The sequence below is a fragment of the Panthera onca genome, chromosome B4, assembly GCF_046562875.1.
Source record: "Panthera onca isolate mPanOnc1 chromosome B4, mPanOnc1 haplotype 2, whole genome shotgun sequence".
Classification (NCBI taxonomy): domain Eukaryota; kingdom Metazoa; phylum Chordata; class Mammalia; order Carnivora; family Felidae; genus Panthera; species Panthera onca.
This window is the reverse complement of record NC_138345.1, coordinates 10292944-10310431: the sequence shown is the minus strand read 5'-3', so window position 1 is coordinate 10310431 and position 17488 is coordinate 10292944. Positions and strand designations below refer to the sequence as shown.

Here is a 17488-nt window from a genome sequence, read left to right as displayed (position 1 = left end):
TCCTGTTCACCAGTGACTGGCACAGAAGGGGGTAGGGGGTGGGAGTGAATGGCAGTCCTTGGTTTTCTCACTGTTTCTGCTTCAGACTCGGCATTTTCTTTTCTCACTGAAATTCTGGGGAAAAAAAAAAAAATCCTACATCTTCCTGAATTTGACAGAAGACTTCAGGGCCCAGGCAGTGGTGGTAACAGGGTGAGGAGTGGTAGGAGACAAAACCATTTTGCTCCAAACTCTCTCTTACCCCCCAGCCTTTTAGGTAACAGCTTTACTGACAGATCACTCACATGCCATAAAATTTGGCCCTTGAAGCATGCAAGTCAGTGGTTTTTAGTATGTTTGCAGTTATCCAGCCGCACCACCATCTAACAGAATATTCTTACCCCGAAAAGAAAGCCATCCTTGTTAGCTATCATTCCCTGTTCCCCCCACCACTTCCTGTCTCTATGAATTTGCTTAGTTTGGATATTTCATGGAGGTGGAATCACATAATTTGTGATCTTTTGTGACTGCTTCCTTCCCTTAGCAAGACGTTCTCAAGATCCCTCTGTGTAGGACGGGTCAGGATTTCATAGCAGAGTAATACTCTGCTGCATGAAAACACTGCATTTTGTGTATCCATTCATCAGTTGTGGACATTTTGATAGTTTCAACTTTTGGGCTAGTATGAACAATGATGCTATGAACATCTGTAACAGAAGCTTTTGCATAGCCATAAACTTTGATTTTCATTTGAGTACACACACACACACACACACACACACACACACACACCCCACACCCAGGAGCAGGACAGCTGGGTAAGATGATAACTTCCTGTTTAACATTTGGAGGACCTGCTGGACTGTTCTCCAGAACAGCTGCACTCTCTGTCCCTTTTACACCATTACATAATGGCGTCTGTAAGTAGTATGTCACGTGTCTTACATTTGTATACACTTGTACAGCTTCACACTCCTCTGACTTTTTCCATGGACATCACTTTGCTTTATCCTGGTGATGGAGGTGAAAGCTGAACTAAACTCTGACCAGCGCTAAAAGCAGCACCTGGTCCTTTTCTAGCTGTGAGATCCAGGACGGGCAGGAACTTCATCCATCTCCTGGAATGTTCCTGCTCAGCGGGAGCTCATCCTTCCTCTGCCTTCAGAAACCACAAACAGCACTGCTTGAAAAGCACCTTGCTTGGGATCCCTTTGGGATGAGGCCAGATCAAATGCCTAAAAAATGAATTCCTCACCTTGTCACATTTCAGTCCATGTAGGCCATTAGCTTCTCACACCTCATAATGCATATCTCTTTTTAAAAGAAAATGATATATAATCCAGTGTCTTTAGTCCTTTTGTTATTATGAAACTTTTCAAATACACAAGAGAAAAACATGACAAACTCCCATAAACTCATAGCCACATTCTAGAATATTTGAGAAGCAATTTAATCTTTTTTTTTAATTTTTAAAAACATTTTATTTATTTTTGAGAGAGACAGAGTACAAGGGGGGGGAGGGGCCGAGAGAGAGGGAGACATAGAATCTGAAGCAGGCTCCAGGCTCTGAGAGTCAGCACAGAGCCTGATGCGGGGCCTGAACTCGTGAACCGTGAGATCATGACCTGAGCCAAAGTCGGATGCTTAACGGACTGAGCCACCCAGGCGCCCCTTCTCAATCTCTATTTTAAAGCCAATTTCAGACCTTCTGTTGTCTCTCCCCTATATACTTCAGTATGCAACTCTAAAAACTGTGGACATTTTTTTAAAAACTCAAAACCAGTATTACACCTCACAAAAATAACAGTAATTCCTTGGTTTTATTATGTAATAATACCTTGTTTAGGATTTTTTTGTCTGTGTACATGAGTATGATTGGCATTTATTTTCCTTCCTGTGTGTCTTTAGTTTTGCTAATAAGCTTTTGCTAACCTCATCAAATGACTCAGGCAGTGTCTTTATTTTTGCATTTTCTGGGATAAACTGTAAAAGATGGCAATTATTTCTAACTTCAGTGTTTCATAGAATATGCCAGTAAAAATGATGTGGACTTGATATTTCTTCATGGGATGATTACGTTTCCTTAATAACTAAGATTGTTCAACTTTTCTTGTTCTTCTCTAATCAGTTGTATTCAGTTATAGCTTTCTAGGAACTTACGTATTTAAGTTTTCAAGTTTATATTGGCAAAAATTATTCATAACATGCTCTTAAATAAATGTTTAAAATCAGGAACATTTACAATTAAGTCCTATTTCTTTGTCTGCTTGTGCTGTCCGTTACTGAGAGAAGCATGTGAAAATCTCCCACTGTGGTAATTTCAATTTCTCCGGGTAAATATGGACATTTTTTGGAATACATCTTGAAGCTATGTCACTACTTGTGTAGATGTTTGTAAATTATTGTATCTTGTGGTGCAATCAACTTTTTGTGGCAGCTCTTATTTCTAGTTTCTTCTTAAAGTCTGTTTTGTATGATAAAAAATAAAAGCATCAGATTTTTTTGGTTATTTGCATGATGTATCTTTTACCATCGTTTTGCTTTTTTGTCTATTTCTGCTCTATCTCTTATAATCAATATGTAAACAGGTTTTAAAAACTACAGCCTAATAATCTAACAGTCTTTCAGTAGAAATGTTTAAATTTTGTGTTGTATGTCCTGCCTATATTTTTTCCTCTTCTTTCTTGCCTTCCTTCTTAGGACTATTATTTACTTTTTTTTCCCCATTCCATTTCCCCCTCTACTACTTTGGAGGTAATGTATATTATTTCTATTCTTTTATATATTACCATAACAATTTTAACAAACATAACTTATGAAAATCAAAGGTAATCATTACCTTTATTTCTTGCCAGAACATTTGCGAGAATGTTTCTCCATCTGTGGACTTTTAAGGACAATTTCTAGAGATTTTAAGTGGTTGACTTTTACAGTTTTTACCAGTAATGGTGGTTTCACGGGGTAAAGGGTTCACAGGTATCCTCACATTACCATTCTAGAAGTATTCCCCTGGTGTCACCTAAAATTGTGTGAAAGTTCTTCAGGCTTTTATTACTGGCTTCGAATCAGAACACACATGAGGGATAGTTTTCACCCCTTACTCACTGGCACAGCAGTGTGGGAAGGGCTATTACATGGAGACTGACACTAGATTTAAGTCTCTTTTTCCATGGGAAATAGCCCAGAAAGGAGGACTTCTGTTTCTGGCAGTTTATTGGTCTAGGTGATCAGAGAGACTCGGGGGGGGGGGGGGGGGGGGGGCAGTAAACACCAAAAGAGTAACAAGCACTGTAAAATATCTTTTAAATTATTGCTAATCATATCAATAGTAATGTAAGACAGATTAGGACATGGTGCTGAGGTAAATTAACTGTCAACTTAGAACATCCAACAAAAATATATTTCGGAAACTAGGACAAAATAAATAATTGTCACATAAAAGCTAAGACTTTTTAACCAGTGGACCCTCACTAAATGTTCTGTTGGATAGGATTCAAACTAAAGGAGAAATGATCCCAGATGAAAGAAGGAATAATAAAGCAAAGGAAGTAGTAATTATGCAGGCAGATTTAAATAAATGCTATTTATATAAAGTTACAGTGTACTGGGATGAAACACACTGGAGCTAGAACTGCAATACATGACAATGTGAATACACCACACATGGGTTGGGAGAGAAGCTCTTCTGAATTAAACTAGTTTCTTCTTCTTTAGCCCTCCTGCCTGCCTGCCTGCCTGCCTGTCTTTCTTCCTTCCTTCCTTCCTTCCTTCCTTCCTTCCTTCCTTCCTTCCTTCCCTCCCTCCCTCCCTCCCTTTTTGAGAGTAAGTGGGGGAGGGTCAGAGAGAGAGAGAATCTCAAGCAGGCACCATGCTCAGTGCAGAGCCTGACTTGGGGGCTTGATCTCACGACTGTGAGATCATGACCTGAGCTGAAATCAAGAGTTGGCTGCTTGACTGAGCTACCCAGGTGCCCTTCAGTTAAAGTATCGTAAGGTCCTTGAAAGAAGAAATTCAGGTAAATCTGCAAAATCTCAGAACGAACAGCAAGAGTCTGTGGCATTTGAGCCACAACCTGCTCCCTCCCTTTCAGCTGCTCCTCTCCCATTTCCCCAAGGTCAGTGTATGTAATGGAAGCTCAACTCCAGGTGGTTGTGGCCAAGGAGCTAAGGGCTTCTTCTCCCCACAGGTCCAAACCTAGGGCTATGGTTTCTCCCAGGGAAGGGCAGGCCACTGGCATTTTTAACCACACCCCTGGCTCTGTCTTATGGAAGCTCTGTTCTGGGCCAGGAAGTGTGGGAGTCCTGTCCTCAAAGTAGCCTCTGCTCACTGAGCAGGCACCAGAAACTGTTTGAGAGGGTCCAAATACTGTACTTAGCAGACAAAGACATCAAAACAGGTCCTATAAATATGTTCAAAGAACTAAAGGAAAACATGCTTAACGAAAGGTATGATGACAAAGTTGCATCAAGCAAAGAATACCAATAAAAAGGGAGATATTATAAAAATGAACAAAATGGAAATTCTAGACTTGAAAGGTAAATTACAGAAATGAAAAATTCACTGTGGGGGCTCAACACTAGATTTGAAAAGGCAGAATAACAAATGAGTTTGGAGAATGATGTAGATCATGCAGTCTGAAAATCAGAGAAAACACAATGAATAAAAAGGAACAGAACGTCAGAGGTGTGGCATGCCATGAGATACAAGAGTATACAGATACTGGGGGTACCACGAGCAGAGAAAAGAATAGAAAAAATAACGACACAAGGACTGAAAAGTTCCTAAACGTGACAAAAAGCATTCATCTATATATCCAAGAAAGTCAACAAACTACAGGTAGGATAATAGAAGAAGATCCACACCCAGACATGTGATAGTAAAAATACTGAAAGCCCAAGATGAAGAAAAAAAAATCTTGCAAGGAGAGAGAGGACAACATGACTCATCATGTATAAGGGGATCCCAAGAAGATTAACACCTGGCTTCTCAGCAGAAACAGTGGACCAGAAGGTGGCAGGGCACACTGCAAATGCTGAAAGGAGTAAAACACTATGAAGTAAGAATTTTATATCCAGCCAAACTATCCTCGGTAAACAAGGGAAAAATAACATTTCTAGATGAACAAAAACAGAATGTGTTGCCAGCAGTCATTGTATTACAAGAAATATGAAATCAAGTTCTACAGGCTGAAAGCAGATAACCCAAGACAATAATTCAAATCCCTACACACATACACACGCATAACACCAATAAAGGTAATTATGTGGATACTTATAAAAGACTGTATAGTTGCATTTTTCTTTTCTTCTCTTAATTGATTAAAAAATCAATTGCCTAAAGCAGTATGTATATTAATTGTATCACTGAGCCTCTAATATACAGAAATATATTTGACATTTTAGGCACAAAGGAAGTGGGTAGGGGGACAAAGTTGTATTACAGTGAGGAAATTATACCAGACAGTAACCACAAGAAGAGATGAAGAGAACTGGAAATGATAAATAAGGTTATAAACAAACTCTACAGATACATGTATATGCTCTCCTTTTTCTTTCAGTTCATTTAAAATATATAAAGTAATAATTATAACTATAGGTTAAGTTTATAACATACAAAGACATAATATGTATATAAATAGTAGAAAAAAGGGGAGGAAAGGAGAGTTATGTATAGGAGGCATGTTTCTGCATCTCATAGGCATTAGGTTAGTACATATCTGAAGTAGGTTCTGATAAGACAGGATATATGTTGTAAACCCTAGAGCAACCACTAAGAAAAGAAAATTCAAAAATATGGAGGAAAATCACTGAAGAAATTCAAACATTATACTAGAAAATATTCACTTAATGCAAAATAAAGCCACAAAGGAGAAACAAAAACAACTGAAATACACAGAAAGTGAAAAGTAAACTTATGTCACATATAAATGCATCCTGATGATATTAAATGTGAATGAAGTAAACAATCCAATCAAAAGGTAGGGATTGTTAGACTGGCCTAAAAAATTATAAAACAAAACCTAGCTGTCTGTATTGCTTATAGGAGGCACACTTTAGATTCCAAGACACAAATAGGTTGAAAGTAAAAGGATGGAAAGATATATACCATGCAAACAACAAACTATACGCTATAATGAGACAGAAGAGTTTTGCATCAGTTTCAGAGAGAAAGAGAAAAGTGGGTCAACTGCTTGCATTGAAAGGACCTTGATACACTTCTATGAACATCTGTGTCTTTGTCCGGATGAAATACAGCTCATAAGAGAACACTACTACCAGTGGGTACGTCAGAAAAGAGTGCTCATTTTATTCAGCACTCTTTTTCTTTATGCCCTCAGACTCTTCACTGAGATCTTTCAGAAGGGAAAGAAAGGGATAGAAAGGAATAGGATAAGGAGAGCAGATATTCCTCAGACGGCACAGGAAATGATGGAGATGTGGAAATGAAACAAACTGGGATAAGGTGTGGAGGGAGTCAGCCGAGTAATGGATCAGAACAGTCTCTCATTCATCTGAGAAACACAAGCTACCTTTATCAGAAAGGCCTCCAACTCCATTGCTGCACACATCACTGATGAAGCAGAGGTGCCAAAGCACTAAGGTCAATGACCTGGAGAAAGTGCCTATCAGTTAGGGACACCAGCACATTCCTAGAAAGACTTATGACACCAGTCGTCATGCTGCTGTGGAGTATTCACTGTTAGTGCTGGAGAGGAAATACATGACCGGACCTTAATACCTCAGTGTCTGCAACTTACATTTTCCAGACCTTGTTTACAGCACAGACCTCATTAGTCTCTAATTCTTTCTGCTGCTCCCTGGCTCATCACCCTGCATCTCGAGATCTCTGGTGGCAGAAGAGGATCATGCAAGTTGGGTTAGCATAGGCATCCCGGGGAAGGACAGGAGAAAGCTTCCAACATGGCCTCACAGACACCACAAAGTGAGACTACTGCTCTAAGCAACAAACCATTACAATCTCATTACCCCCGTTTACAGACAGAAAACCGGAGTCACAATGGGGCTGTCGTTGAGACTGAGTGCTCTGGACTCAACCTTTCCTCTTCTCCATAAGCTTCCATTTCAGCATTTTTAAATGGGAGAAAAAAGAACACCCAACTTAAAAGGTTGTGAAGATTGAGTAGGGTGATCTAGGTAATGAACCTGGCACAATGGTACCATCTGGGGACTTTCAGATCATAGTCCATTACTGGGTACACACCGAACTGAGGGGACAAACCTACGTAGGACATGTCTTGTAAAACAAGGAAGGAGGTAAGCTTCTCTCCAATCTCTGCCTACACAGCTTCAGTTACTGATGACTGGATGGCCATTGGTCCTGTTTCTGCTGGCTGACCCTCCTCTTCCTCACCACCAGTCACAGAGAAAAGCCTGTGTGCAGGGCCCAGGCCCCTCTCCCTCTTCAGCAGCCATGTCAGGGACTACGGGCCGTAGATGCGGCCTGCTTGCACTCACCCAGGGAAACCCAGAACGGCCACGGGCACACTTGTCTGTCACCTACTTCTAGCTGGAGCTTCACAGGGGGCAAGAGGGGGAAGGGGCCGGGCGACATCAGAACTGGCTGACCTCACACTGTGGGTGATCTTTCACACCCTCCATGTCTGTAAGATGGGCTTGAGGAAGAGGTGGGTTTAAGCCATTCTCTGCTTTGTTTGGGTAATTCTCAATTACGGTGGTGAGCAGCAAGCTGGAGGGAGTGTACCGTAGATGTAGACAGACACAGACAGACAGACAGACAGACAGACACACACACACACACACACACACACACACACACACACACACACACGAGCCATGGACGCATAAGGGGCAGGAGTGAGGTGGGGAGGTGGGAAATTCAGCAGGCCCACTTGTCACTGATAATACAAACAGTATACAAGCTAGAGGTCTCTTTAGGTCTTGGTTTGCTATTTATTTAAAACCGCAGGAAGACTGGATACAGTCAGGTGGGCCTCTTAGTATGTGGTTGAGGGCTAGACCCAGTAGAAGGGTGGGGAGTGGGTGAAGGACACGAGGGACAGGGATCAAGTGTGACAGTAAGACGACTGGACTAATGGGGCGCCTGGGTGGTTCAGTCGGTTAAGCGTCCAACTCTTGATCTCAGCTTAGTTCATGATCCTAGGGTTGTGAGAACAAGCCCCTTGTTGGTCTCTGTGCTGACTGTGGTGCCTGCTTAAGATTCCCTCTCTCCCCTCCTCTGCCCCTCTCCCCTGCTTGTGTGCTCTCAAAAAAAAAAAAAAAAATTACAAAAAAAATGCTGAGTGAACTAAGTAACTGACCTTGAAACGAGAAGACCCTGTGTGCCCCACAGCTTCAGACAATACTCTGAAAATTCACCCCAACTGGAGTCTCATTTGGAAAAGATGGCTCAACTGCGATCTAGCCACCTTTAAGAATCTTTTGAATTCTAGCAAATAACCGCTTTAAAGCAAAAAGCCTCAAGTTTGTCACACAGCCAATCTTAATCATGTGCTCCAACACCAAATATTCAGCAGACACACAGTAGAGAAAGAGACCCCAGACACGAAAGACAGGGACAAATTCAATGCCAACAACACACATATTTTCCTATTTCTGTGTTGGCCAACTGGCAAGAGGATTCTGCCCGTCTGAAATTCCCTCTGGTCTCCACCAAGAACTGTATCCTTCACTTTCTCCATTAAACTGTTTGTGACATGCCAACGGCACATTTTGGGAGAAGGGTGGTAAATAAACCTGCACTCTCCATCGTCCACGGCACCTCTTTTAGTAGAAGGCTGCTCCATACACGGCAAAGCCCAGAGGCACACAGGCCAGGGGAGCAAAGCTCGGCTCCCCTTGCTCACGCAGCGCAGACGTGTCTTGTCAGAGGTCCCATCTTCAGCCTGTTTTACTACTGCTTAGAAACTACCGACGAACCCAAAGAGGTTGTGACTGGCCGGCTAACCAGGAACTAAAATGGCCATGCAATAAACACAAGTCCTGTTTTCATTACCTCATACGGCAGCACAGTTCTGTGCCTTCTTAGGAAAGAATGCGGGAAGGGAACAGGGTTAGAGACGGGGGGGGGGGGGGGGGGGGGGAAAGGAAGACAGGTGGTGAGCATCACAGGGTTTCTCTGCTCTTCTGAGGTTAATTCACTGCTGGGAAGACGCCAAGCTCAACAATTCCCACATGCCTCTCCCAATCTAAGTGAGAAGACGGGTTCTTTCTCCTTGAACTGCACTAGGTCTTGGATCAATAATACACTGAGTAGAGTTTCTTGGCCCAAGTCAAAGCTTCAGGTCATGGATGGCATGCCTAGATCACTAGGTTTCCTTGCTATGCCAAGGTGAAAGGAGGAGGGAGAGAAAGAGAGAAAAGAGTGCTCGACGAGCCGGAGGAATATCCACTGTCCAGTATCTCCAGGAGAGCCGAGCGCTGGCTCACCTACCCTGGCCAGTGACTTGTTTCTCTCCCTTAATCCCCATCGACAGGGACAGACAGCACCGCCTTGCACATATGTTCCTTCATTTCAACTTGGATCCTCTGAGGCAATGCATGAACTAGGCTGAGAGTCTTCTCCACTTAGAAGACGGAAAGCAGAGGCTGAGCGGACCTGCCCAGGGCACACAGCGAGCAGTGGCACAGGACGGGGCCGGTGCCGTAGCTCTGTGGGTGAGTCCTCGGTGAGGAGGCCATCGGGATAGCTAACAGCTGTGGGAGAAGGGCTCTTTGGGAAATTTTCTCAAAGCAGCCCAAAAAACAAGCAAGCTGAATCTTACCTAAATTAAAAAAAAATGCTTCATTTGCTTTATATTTATTTGTTCCAGAGATAAATGCTTATTCTTTCTGAGCTTTCCAGAGAGAAAAGGCCCTTGGCTTCATTTCTCAGGAAAAAGTCACCCTCTCTCTGCCATGTGGATAAGCCGGACTCCCTCCCTTCCAGCCCCCACCAGCCTTGATCCCCCTAACGGGAAGCAGGTGACGAATGTAGCTGGAGAGACTGGGAAAGATCTAACATCCATGGGGCCGCCAAATTAAAACACAGGACACCAGTGGGTGCTTGATGAAGGCCTTCCTGCTCTCCATTCTCTTTCTGTTCTAACTTCTGCATTACTGGAGAGGGCAGGTAAGTTCATTTGGGTCCCAGGACTACGTTTGCAGAGGGAGACAAGAATTACTACTACATGCTCTATGGCTCCCCCCAAAGATGCTTGTGTTCTGATTCCTGCAGCCTGTGACACAGAGCTTTATACAGAGGGTATACAGAGGGTATACAACACAGAGGGTTTATAAGCTGCTCTTCAGAGGACCTTGGGATGAGGAGACTGTCCAGGATTATCTGCCTGGGCCCAGTGTAATCTCAGGGGTCCTGTCAATGGCAGAGGGGCTCGCATGAGCCAGGGAGATGGCAGCGCGACAAGGACTTGGAAGGAGGGGCTGTTTGTCGAGGAAGCCAGCAGCCTCCGGAAGTTGGAGGAGCAGGGGAGTGGATTCTTCCCTAGGGCTCGCAGAAAGAACTGCACCCTGCTGATACCCCTGACTATGTGGGGTGTCAGCCCAGTGACTATGCTGGACTTCCGGCCTACAGAGTCGGAAGATAATACACGTGTGTTGTTTCAAGCTACTACGTGTGTGGTAATTTGTCACAGCGGCAATGGAAAACGAATACATTTTCCAACTCAGCTTCACCAGGAATACAGCTTAATCATGGCGGTCGCTAGCATTTACCCGGGGGCCGGCCTTTGTTCTAAGTACTTTCTGTGCATCAGCTCTTTTGTTTACAGTTAGCCTATGCGGCTAAGTAACTGGGGGAAGGTCCCACACAGCTGTAGGTTGTAGAGCCAGGACTTCACCTAGCTCTGGCTCCAGAATGTTAACACTATGCGCGTATAAACTTAAATTCCTGTTTTGCATCTTGTGTCTATCTTGGCTGCTGTTGAGATCTACAGAAGCAATGAACTTGCGATTACTCATATTCACCCTTAATTTTCAGGCCCTGTCCCTTCCACCTGTAAGACCTTGGGCAATCCCTCAATTTAGCTGAGGCTCCGAATGATGCTTAAAATGGGAATAATGTGACCCACCCTGAGAACTGACATGATAATCAAACACATGAGGTGGCAATGATGCCTGACACACAGTAGGTGACTGATAAACATTGCTGACGATGTCTATCCGAAGGATGAGAATCTGGTCATCCTGTCCTCAGATTCATGCAGATTCAGTATTTCCCGGTAGGAGAGATGGAAGGAAGTACACAGATGACCGACAATCCCACGGCCTGTACCACTGGTCTGGCCGTCAGGAATCTCGGTCTATGTGTATCGTTCTGAGAGCCAGGAAGAGGGTGACCAGGCCTGCCAGTCACGCCGGTGAGAGAAACCGTTGATGAAGAGGTCAAATTTAGCCCAGAGAGGAGACAACCAAGGGAAGGGCCAGGGTTAGGTGCTGTCGTCAGAAAGACACTCTGTAGCTCAGGAGACCAAAGTGATGGGTCAATGGGTCAAAGCCGTAAGGGGGCGGGCACAGTATGAAGGGCCGGTTGTGGACTGGAAGTGCCCTCAGAAGCATGTCCTCCCTGTCCGTGGAACTATGAAAGCAAAGGCCGTCAGGTGGTCACGTTTCAGGGGGTTTCTGCAGACCCTGACATATGCCTGATGGCTTTGGAGGTCCAACACTCCAACTCCTGAAAAGTTCTTACTGTCTCTACGAGTACCAAACGCAGGCTGGCCGCCTCTCCTGGCAGGGAAAAACAGGACTCAGAGAAGGCAGAATTCTACTGGTTTAAAGGCAGCACTTTGTGAAGGTTCCAATTTTCACTGCTCACGGTGTAACTGAAGAATGTGAGAACCCAGGGTCTATTTAGAGACCGCAGGGATCTACACCGACAGGAGCCCAGCCAAGCTGCAGACACCAACAGCTTCTACCTTCTTTGCTAGAAGAGCCGCCCCACCCAGCACAGCCATCTTGAATCCTAAATGACCCAGTCACAGAGGAAAGGATGTAAGGAGAGACAAGCCAGACTTTGGGGGTGAAAACTCACTGACCTGCTCTGCAGGCCACGTGGTGAGGGCTCTTCTGTCTGCTGGAGGCAGGGACCACATTACCCTGTGAGGGTGTGGTATCCGTACACACATTAGATGGAGCAAAGTCACTTTTTAAAAATTAGAGTCTAGGCCCTCGGGCATCTCATTCGCCTGGAGGTTACCTCGGAGCCTCTGAACCAACATCCGTGGCTGCAGGGCCCAGGACTTGCCCTCCTGGCGTGCCTCTCGCTCAGTGAAGTGTGGGAACCACCGGGCTGAGAGGCCTCCAAGCACAGTGGCACCTCACCCTGTCCGGCTGTGTGTGGGGAGTCTGGGGCCTAAGAAGGTAAAGGTTATAGGGGAGGTGAGGTTTGGTTTGAGATAAAAAGGGGAACAGATGCCGGGGGTGGGGGGTGGGCAGGAAACCAGGAGTAAAATGTTTCCTGAGTTATGGTTCTATCTTCCCGAGGAAAAAAAAATCCCCCCAGCAGATAAGCTTATTAATGAGAAGTTCTGCCTCATTTCCTAGAACCTACAGGAGTAACTAAGACGTAACAGGCACCAAATATTTGCTGAGCGGATGAATAAATGAAAATAATACTGAAGGCTGAGGCAGGTACATTGAACGCCGTATCTAGTTTCTCTTAGGATGAGGCCAATCGAAGGCCTTCAGGAGCCGGGTCAAGGGGATCCCATTGCACCTTATGAGGGCCCCTGAGGACACAGCCGAGCTGCTAAAAAAAAAAGACTCTACTCAGACTGTCCCTTTCTGCTCACAGGCCACAAAGAGTGTGGCTATTTTAAAAAACAGAATGGACGGGGGCGCCTGGATGGCTCAGTCCATTAGGTGTCTAACTTTGGCTCAGATCATGATCTCACGGTTTGCAGGTTCAAGCCCCACTTCGGGCTCTGTGCTGACTTTTCAGAGCCTGGAGCCTGCTTCAGATTCTGTCTGTCTGTCTCTCTCTCTCTCTCTCTCTCTCTCTCTTCCCTTCCCCCACTTGTGCTCTTTCTCAAAAATAAATAAAAGCTGAAAAAAAAATAACAGAATGGACAAAGCCACTTGCTGCCTTGTCACCAAGACAAGAGACACCCTTTGGTCCTGGGACAGAACTCTTACACAGAGGGTAGCAGACGCCCACGCTCACTGTCCCAGCTGGCACTCCCGTGGGGAGTGGCGCCTCTGTGGCGGGGGGCAGGCACAGCCCGGCTCCAAGACCGGCCTCGATACCCACCTTCGCCCGCCGCGGGATCAGAGACACACGGGTAAACGGCGGCTCCTTCCCCTTCCGCACGGAAGGCGGGACAAAGATCCAGAGGCGCGGTCTGGGTGAAGTGACTGCTCAGGGGGAACGCTGCCACCTCTCCGTCCTTCCACAGATTCCAGGCCCAGCAAGGGAAGCAGACAGACGGCCGGCCATCAGGGGGCCTAGGAGTCTCTCATGCGCCTCACTCCCCGCCGGCAACGTTCTCCCTCCCCAAAGGCCGCCCCGCCTCCTGGTCTTTGCAGGGGCAGGAGGAACGACCCACCGTGCTCTCTAGGAACCAAAGGCACCCGCTTCCTCGCGTTAAGCACCCCCTCCTCCCCTGGACAGCACGAGGTTTGTCCCCGAGCTACAACAAACCACCACCGAAGACGGGGAGACTGCCTGCGGTGCGCTCACTGAACATCTGCTCGGAGCCATCGGGCAGTGAAAGCACAGTGGCTTTGCGGCTTAGGAAACAGCAAACCGTCTACACTGCACGAACCTACTGAGGATGCCACCCTGCCTCAAAGGAGCTCGGCCGCGGTCTCTGGCTGGCGCAGGGAAGCCTGTGAAGAGGCAGAATTAGGCAATGACACAAGCACTAGCCTTATTAGCTAATCACAACCCCAGGGCATTAGTGACACAGGGAGTGACTCTTCTCCCAGGGGACCAATTATTCCACAGTTACGTCTCCTCCCTTAACTTTCAAGATGTGGGGGTGGGGAGGAATGACAGGGTAGGGGGAGGCTGCCGCTATCAGAAAATGGTGTTAAAAGGGTCTGAGGTGGTCCGATGTCACTACCTGATGGTCTGTGATGGCCATATCCTCCGTCCCATTTTCTTCTCCCAGCACATCGCTTCACCTCAGAAGGACAGTCGACGATGTGGCTTCGGGCGACACCGGGCCAGACAGGCCACCCTGGTTCTCCTGGTTCTCCGGAAGATGTGCAGGAAGAACTCTCAGTCTAGAGGGCTGGGTGAAGCAAGCCCCTCATCTGGACCCTGACTGGCTTTTGAGGCATTATTCTAGGAAAGTACACGCTGGAAGGTGAGAAAGTGGTGCAGAAATGGAAGCAGAAATGGTTTCCTTCATTTTAATTCTTTTTTGCAAATGCTTGTTGGGAGTCCTCGCTAGTTGACGTTTCTTCACTTTATTTTGAGAGGCACACATAGAAAAAAAATGTGTGTGCCAGCATGGGGAGGGGCGGAGAGAGGGAGAGAGAGAATCTCAAGCAGACTCCACACTGTCAGTGCAGAGCCCGATGTGGGGCTCGATCCCACAAACTGTGAGATCGTGACCTGAGCCAAAATCAAGAGCTGGATGCTTAACCGACGAAGCTACCCAGGTGCCCCTCATTAGTTGACATTTCTAAGGAAGAAACTGGCTTCATTAGTTGTCAGCAAACTTGGGTACCTCCTTGCCTTGCCTTGTTTGTAGTATCCTCCCTGGTCCCAAGAAGACAGACACTGAAGAACGAAGGTGTAATTTGGGGCTGCGAGTTTGAAAAAGTCTGTTCATGTAAACTCAGTAAATACGGATCTAATAAGAATGGAGCAGAGAGAAAACAACCTGTCTTCCCTTCCGACGATATTCTGCTAACGATTTACGAAAATACAAGTACTTGGATGGCTCCAGATGTTTGTTTTTACAGATGGTCATCAACACAGATTGAAAAAAACAAGTGTGGATTTCCTCACAAGAGTGAGAACATGTAAGTGGAAAAATCCAGAAACACAATTCCAGTTCTCCCAGAGTTCCTGCTTTTGCATGTTTCGCGGTGTGGCAGGATCGTCGGCACACCTGCTGCTGATCGCCTGTGTTTCCTCAGCAAATCATTAACTAACCCTGCGGGCTTCCGTGTGGATCATGCGTGAGGCACCTGGACAGATTATCCTGAAGACTCCTTGTAACAGTAAAACTTGATGATCTGACCAGGCTCTGCACCCTGGGGAGAGGTCACCTCCGTGGTAACCAGCTGTGTGTCGTTGGCAGGTCGCCGAAAACCTGGCTGAGTCTGGTCTTCGGATCTCCTGGAAAGGGGGCAGTTTGCCCAGAGGGACCGAACGCTCATTTCTAGTGTTTTCCTTTGGATAAGATGGCACGGTTGCCGAGGGTCAAGTGCTCAGCCAGCAGGGTTCTAGACGAAGAGCTGTGGGCCGCAGGCACGGTCTGAGCGTGCGCCTTGGCATGGCGGCTGCCTCTGCGAATGGCCCACCACGAGCACAGACTCAGTCATAACCCCCAGCTCTCCAAGGGCCTCAGTGCGTGACCCTCCATGGTGGCCGCTACCCAGAAGTCCTGCCCCGTCACGGTTAGCTGGCACTCTTGAATCCAACAGTGCCACGTCGTCTTTGGTAAGAAGGGTGTGTTGGTTCCATAACCTGGAGTCACACTCGAAGTACGTGGGAAAGTCACTGACAATTTGTTCAGCTGAGCCCCAAAGCAGAAAGAAGGAAGGAGTGGGTCTACTTCTGCATTTGTATGCTGGTATTTTTTAGCAAGGGTGGGGGAGATACTCATTTCCAAAGGTAAAAGGTTCAGAGAAAAATATCACTGATCTTATTCTAGTTTTAACCTAGTTTCCTGTTGTCAACAGGGGAATTTAGTATCATTCCAAAATAATGAAATCATCTTTCTCATAATTTAACGTTGTCTTCAAATAAAAGCAACAGCGTGCTTTCTATGTATGTATTAACCTCAATATTTCAGTAAAGTGAACAACTCCATTTCCCAACTGAGAAAATTAGATAAAGATTAAATTAAATGACTTGCTCCAAATCAGTCTTCCAATTCTTGGTCAAGATGTCCACATATTCTAGAAAGGAAACGAAACTGTAACTCCTCTAGTACATTCTTCAGTGTACCTCCTTTTTAAACTTCTGCCCCGAGTATGGACTTTTCTGTTTGTAGCGCTAGATATTTAAATCCTTAGCCTACACGTGATGTAAATACCTCTGTGTCTTAAATTCCTTGCGTCCTCCCCAATCTTGGCCTCTGTGTGCTCGCGTCTCAGAGGCGAAGAAGGCGTTCCCTCTTTCAAGACTATACAGCCCGTTGCCAGCATTTATTATGGGTTTATGCCCCGTCAGGCACATGGTCACACACATACCATGCTGTGGGACAGCAGGGCAGGGCGCGCCGTCCAGGAGCTCGGTGGCAGGGTCCCCCTCCCAGCTCGTCACAGACCCTCACGCGCTGCTCCAGTGCCACAGACAGGCATAAAGGAGGGTTTGGTTCCCTTCCTCTGACCGCCTTCCCACTCAGTCCATCAATCTCATCTCTCATTGGCCTCTTCCTGTTCTCTCTCCTTCTGGCTCCTTCTCTTTAGCTTAGAAGTACTTTTAAGTTTCCCCATCTTCATCTCTCTCCTGACCTTGCTATTTTTGTAGACTTTTTAAAAAAAAACACTCAATTTCATGAAAATGTCATTTATAAAGATACAATTCTCGCCTCCAGTCCCACATTCCTCCTCTCTCATTGCCTCTACAACTGTGACATTTACTCCGCCAGTGACCTGGCCATGCAGGGGGTGGGAGGTGGGGCTGCCTAATTGCTAAATTCAAATGCCCCTTCTCTGCTCTCCCTTGTCACCTTCCTGCGTGGTTCCTGGGTACCACGCTACCACCACGTGGTTCCTCCTGTCTGCCCCACAAATACAGCCATCAGCCAGAGCATTGCGCCTGGTCTCCTTCTCTGCTCTGTTTGGTGGTTCTAACTTAAAGGTATCACCCACCCCAAGCTGACATCAGTCCACTTCACTTCTGCCGCCAGTTTGCAACCCACTCTTCTAGTTCCGCGACAAACTCCACGGTCAGATGGCCAACCGTGTGCACGGTGGATATATGTACACAAAAGGCCTGTTCACATGTGCAGCACAAAATCCAATCTTCGTCTACTACAAACTTTCCCTTCTCCTGCCTCCCCTCTACACCAATGAAAACACTGGGCCACCTGTCCCCCAGAGGAAATGTGCTTCTGTCACCTTCAACTCCTTCCTTCTATCCTCACATCCAGTCAGCGCTCAAGTCCCATGGTGGACTCTCTTGTTCTCAAAGTCCTCAGATGTTCTTCACTGCCTGCACGAGGAAGTTCTGGCTCCCTAACCATACCTTTCAGGACCCTCTCTGGTCATTATTTTCCATACATCTCATGGCTGTGAAAAGGAGATGAATTTCCATTTGCTCACCAAATCCTTTTTATTTTTTGCACACTTGACACATTTGTTAGATCTCCCATTCCATTTCTACGTCT

The 17488-nt window shown here is 46.1% G+C and overlaps 1 protein-coding gene across 17 annotated transcripts in view; it reads right to left on the bottom strand.

The window, feature by feature from the left end:
• Positions 1 to 17488, bottom strand: part of CELF2 (CUGBP Elav-like family member 2) — an 844193-nt gene that overhangs the window by 22954 nt on the left and 803751 nt on the right. The gene's annotated exons all lie outside the window — the stretch shown is intronic.